Raw genomic sequence first — 6,000 nt, 5'->3', positions numbered from 1 at the left:
GATATTAACCTTCCCCGCCATACCAGACAAATAAAAACATTTTGCTTCCAATCCTCCCCCATTGACATCATACACTTATAATCTCCCATCTGTAGGACCGTAGAGGGTAAAGTCCCGCAAAGAGCCACGACATCAGCAACACCATACATTTCCGGTTTCCCATAAAACCCAAAAGAAAAAACATCTTCAAAAACATTAAGGCCAAACAACAGCCTAACAATCATGACCACTAACAAGACGACAGTAGGGTCTGTCAAAAATACTCCTCTCCAGTAGGAGCCCAGACCAAAAGAAAAACTACTGTCCAAAACCCCTATTCCTACCCTTTGGGGAACGTGTACAACTCAGAGGACTCTTTTAGTCCATGGCAAGCTCCTTTCAATACTTTGCATGAGGCTACTTTTTGCCTATAGTGCTGTGGCGCCACCTCCCCCCCCCAGCGCATCACAACCCCTCCCCCCCTCAACAATGTCCGGATGAATATTCCGTGGAGCGCGAGGAGAAAGAGAGAGAAAGAAGAAAAGAAGACAACAGAGCAATGAAGAAGGGAGGTAGAGGGTGAAGGAGGGAAAGGGAGAAGCGAAGGAGAACAGTCAATGAAACCCGTGGACCAAAGAGAGTCCCGGGGGACATACCTGTATTCAGCAATGTAATATAACCATAACAAGCTTCCCCCTTTACTGTTCATGAAACTGCATTTTTATCCCCTCCACCACTCCCCCCCCCCCACCCGAATCCCCCACAATACATTCTCTCCACATCCCAAATATAGTTATAAAGGAGAGGGTGAGGAGAGAAGAGAGAGAGAGAGAGAGAGAGAGAGAAAAAAAAAAAAAAAAAGGGGGGGGGAGGGAGAGAGGGGAAACACTACCCACAGAGGGGAAGCCAAAGGATGCCCGTGGACCATAGGCAGCCCCGGGAGACAAACCTTGAATTTAGAAGTACAGTATAACCAGTCCTTCATGTAAAGTTATCACCCGAGTATAGTTGTCAACATGGAGGAGAAGTCCGCTTCATTCAGGAGGTGGGCTCCGTCGCTTCCTTAAATCGCGGATGGTTTTCTCATGTTGATCCAACCAGCTCTGCGCGTCCTTTGGTGTTTCAAAAAAATGTGTAGAATTCATAGCCACCACTCGGAGTCGTGCCGGATACAGCATCGAATAGGGTATATCCAGCTGGCGTAGTCGTCTTTTAATGTCCAGAAACTGTGCCCTCTTTTTTTGGACCTCTGCCGAGTAATCAGGGAAAAGCGACACTTTCTGACTATTTATAGAGAGGTTTGGGATATTTCTTGCTGCTCTTAGAATGTTATCTCTATCTCTGTAGTGCAGGATCTTCTTAAGCACCGTACGTGGAGGGGCCCCTGGTGGGAGGGGTCTGGTTGGGACCCTATTAGCCCGTTCAATAGCAAATAACGGAGTCAATGTGTCCTTTCCAAAAGTCTGTATAATCCAATCTTCAAAATATTCAGCAGGTCTTGTTCCCTCCGCTTTCTCCGGCACTCCCACTAGACGGATGTTACTTCTGCGCAGGCTGTTTTCCAGATCATCTTGTTTAGCCTGGATAGCATCAATATTTCTGCCATACACCTGCATCTTCTGCGACATGGGCCACAATACGTCATCCATTTCGCTCACTCTCTCCTCCAGGGCTGTGGTTCTTTCAGCCTGTTGATTCATATCCTTTCTCACACCAGCCAAGTCCCTAGTGAGGCAGCCCACCTGGAATGTGAGGTTATTGAGAGTGGTGTTGCAGACTCCTATAGCCGCCATAATATCAGACAAAGTGGGTTCTTTTTGGATATCTCCACTTTCCAGGGCCAAGGAGTTTAAGTGCGGGGATTTTTGCTGCAGTCCATCTGTAAGCTGCGATGGGGGAGGTGGAGTCAGGTTCTCCTCTCCATTCTCCATTATGACTTGTGGGTACTGCAATTCCTGGGCTTTCTCCTGCTGCTTAGCTTGGGGTGACCCAGACGCTGTCCCTTTAATACCAGTGTCCGGACCTGGGGGGCTGTGTCTAGCAAACTGAGCCAGGCGTCCTGCAGCAGTTGTTCTCTGCTGTGCTGCAGATCTGCCTCCCCTTCCCGCCACTCCTGCACCTGTGGCGCCATCTTGTGTGGCCTTCCTCACGCTTCTGGGTGGCCCCATCTCGGGTCCTCTCTCCCCCACACCAGCTGTGTGCTCCCAGGAGATCCCCTTTGCAGCCCCTCACTCACCGCCGCTGGCTCCGGGACATTCTCTCTTCCACAGCACAGGGAAAGAATGAATCTGGAGAGCACTAAGACCAGGGACACCTCGCCTGCAGAGCAGCAGTTACCAGGCTGGCTTCTCCCCGCCGGCAACCTCTCTCCTCCCGACTGCCGGTGAGATAATGCAGTGGAGCTCCGGGTCCTGCAGCAGGTAGGTGTGTGTCTCGTTCCTCCCGCCGAGTATGCTCCACGCTTCTCTGTCTGCACGGCGTGCACAAGATGGCTGCTGCTGCCTGCACGCCTAGCAGGGCTCCAGCGGCTGTCACTGCTCCTGGCTTCCCTGACAGCCGCACCGCACCTCCAAGCGCTCCGCTTCTTGTGCTCCTCTTTAGGGGCCCCCAGGGGTACAATCACAGCACTCTCCACCGATATATCACCAGGATTTAGGTTCAGGATATCGGAGCTCGCCCCAGCCACGTCCTCCTAGCTCCAGACCATAGCCATGCCCCAATCTCGCTCTTTTTAAAGTCCAGGTCTCAATGGCCAGGTTGTCATCTTAAGGGCTCTGGAGTTCTGATGGGAAATGGGCCTTGGGTCAGCAGGTCTGGGATGCTTAAGAGGCGCCATGAGCAATTGTACCGAAAAACATGTAAGGTAGACGGAAGCGACTTCAGGAGAGTAGAGCATCCGCGCCGATGGACTGTTGATCACGTGACCTGGCTAAGAACGCGGGTACCTTTGCGTTCAGCCTTTAGCCCATTAAACCCACGTCCGGCATACCTCAGCGAGAGCAGATGTGTGAGGACACTTCTGGGTGGAGAACCACTCTCCGGCGGCTACTCCTGGTATGTGTACCGCTGAAATCACAAACCCAGTCGATTCGGCCCAGGTGAGGATCCTGAGGACCTCGAGATAAGCTGTCTTGCTGCTGGTTCCTCCCTGCCGATTGACATAGGCCACAGCTGTTGCATTGTCAAATTGGACCCGACTCAAGACGACCTGCTAGCAGATGGAGGAACGACCTGAGCGCGAGAAAGATCACGCTGACTTTCAGGATGATTTCTGGGAAGGGAAGACTCCTGGGGCATCCAACGTCCCCAAGCGGTGTGGAGCCAGTACGCTGCTCCCCAGCCTAAGAGGCTAGCATCCGTGGTCAGGAGTATCCAGTCCACTTGGGAGAGAAAATCTCCCTCTCAATATGGAAGAGGGCAAAGCACATACCTGACTGAAGGAATCAGGTGATAAAATTCGTCCAGGGAAAGGGGGCTCTTGTCCCAGTCAGCTAGAAGTGCAAGCTGCAGTGGGTGTGTGGCTAAGTGAGCGGCACTGCCTCTATAGCCGCCGCTATCCTACCTAGCACTCTCATACTGAATCGTATGGAGCGAGAGGAGTACAAGAGTAGAAGGCAGTGTACCGCTTGTTGTAGAGCAGTCGTCTTGTTTTGAGGGAGATCTGCACGCTGGTTGAGCCCTTGATGAGGAGGTCATCCAAGCAAGGCAGAACAGCCAATCTCCTGGCGTGAAGGGCACTCATGGCAGCCGCCATGACCTTGGTGAAGACCCTTGGTGCTGTGGCAGGGCCGAGGGTAGGGTTACAAATGAAAAAAGAAGTCCTGAACCGTGAAGCGGAGGAACTTTTGGTGAGCTGGGGCGATGGGTATGTGCAGGTACGCGTCCCTGATAGCTATTGAAGCAAGGAATTCTCCTTCGACCATAGCGGTAATAATGGACCCTAGGAACTCCATTCTGAGTCTCCTTACGTGCACATGTTTTCTCAGGTGTTAGAGGTACAGGATGAGTCAAACTGACCCGTCCTTTTTTGGGGACCACAAAGAGGTTGGAATAGAAGGCCTTGAACATCTCGTCATCCGGAACAGGTACTATCACCCCCGCCGTTTGGAGGGAGTGGATTGCTGAGAAGGCCTCTCGGTGTTTTGGAGCCTTTGGGGGGTTTGAGAGAAAAAGACCAACCCGGGGATCGGGTCCAGAATTCAATGTGGTAAGCGGAAGACACAAGGTCTCGCACCCATTTGTGGTCTGAGGCGGCAGCCCAGATGGAGGAGCACGAGACTCCTCGGTCTTTGTATAGACTGCTAGGACGAGGTGGACCTGGGGAGGGCTGAGAAGGTCAGGCTCTGCGTGTCTATTAAAAAACATCCTGGGCTAGAGTTGGGGGGAGGGAGGTACTCTTTCCCTCCCGTGGCGTCAGAAAAAAAGAGCCTGTCCAGACGATCGCCAAGCCATTGGTCTGGAAAGGAATACTGTGAGAGGCTTCTCAGGGACAGAGTCCGCTCTCCATTATCGGAACCAGAGGGCCTTACGGATGGCTATGGTATTCAAGGCGGCAAAAACTGCGCAGGTAGCAGCATCGAGGGAGGCCTGCATGAGGTACTCCGCCGCCGCAGCAATGTGAACTGTTACTTCTGTGAGGGCCTGAGGAAAACTGGTATTCCTGGTGCCTGTGAGATCCACACGGAAGGAGAGAGGGACCCGCGGCCTCAAGGCGGAGCAATCGAGCTGCTCCACTTGTCTGTCTGTTGGGTCCTTGAAGGAGGATCCATCAAGTAAAAAACAGGAGGGTCTTTCAGGTAGGCGGGAGGCCGGGGGAGGGGGGGTCCACCGAGAGCGGATCGGCCCAGCCCTTAGAGACAGCTAAGCCAAGGGGTACCGAGACTCCATGAGTTTACGGATACCGAAGCGCCAGCAAAAACTTTTTTTTTTGAGGTTTCTTCGCCCTTTTAAAGGAGACCGCGTGGTCAGTAGTAGTGGATGGGAGATCTTCCACATGCAGAGTTTGGTTGATTGCTGCACACATGCAGAGTTTTGGTTGATTGTTGCACACATGCACAGTTTGGTTGATTGCTTCACACATGCACAGTTTGGTTGATTGCTGCACACATGCACAGTTTGGTTGATTGATGCACACATGCACAGTTTGGTTGATTGATGCACACATGCACAGTTTGGTTGATTGCTGCACACATGCACAGTTTGGTTGATTGCTGCACACATGCACAGTTTGGTTGATTGCTGCAAACATGCACAGTTTGTTTGATTGCTGCACACATGCACAGTTTGGTTGATTGCTGCAATAAGGGAGTCCATCGCAGCTGGATCGCTCGGGGAGGTTGAAACCAAGGAATCATCCTGGTACAAACATCATTCCCCTTCCTCCGGCTCCTCAGAGACCGCGGAACATGTGGGAGAACCCCATCTGTGTACCCCCGAGGGAGAACCATGGGGGTCATGCCCTCTTTCTGATCTGCAACTGGTGAAGCAGAGGGCTGATATTTATCAGAAGGAGCCTCTATAGAGGTGTCATCAGGCTGCGTTCTGTCCAGGGGCCCCGAGAGGTGTGAGGACGATGTTGCATAGCCAGCACCAGGTTCTGGGAACTGTACCCATTCCGGGGGACTGGGAGCCGTAGGCTCTGGGCTGGCAGCAGTTGCTGCGGTGGTGGCGGGGCGGGAGGGGGGGCTACAGGGGCACCGCACTCACAGAAGGAAGAGGGGCTATCAACCCCTAGTAGCTCAGCGTGGCAGGTAGTGCAGGCTGAATAATAGGCTGTATGGTAGAAGTCTTATAGTTGTTGCTGTAGTTATGCAAAGCATAAAACATGTGACTGCAGCCCCAGGCTGATGAGCCACAAACTCTGATTGTAACGAGGGAGCAATATTCTGCAGAGCTAATGTTTCCTGTGGGAAGGAGGAAGCTCAGAGACGCCCACAGACTCTGATCACAAGGAGAGGGAGCGGTGCTCTGCATAGCTCCTGTGTGAGGAGAAAATATAATAAAATGGTGGGAAGGGACTCC

The sequence above is a fragment of the Anomaloglossus baeobatrachus genome, chromosome 9, assembly GCF_048569485.1.
Source record: "Anomaloglossus baeobatrachus isolate aAnoBae1 chromosome 9, aAnoBae1.hap1, whole genome shotgun sequence".
NCBI classification, from domain to species: domain Eukaryota; kingdom Metazoa; phylum Chordata; class Amphibia; order Anura; family Aromobatidae; genus Anomaloglossus; species Anomaloglossus baeobatrachus.
Note: the sequence above shows the minus strand (reverse complement) of the source record.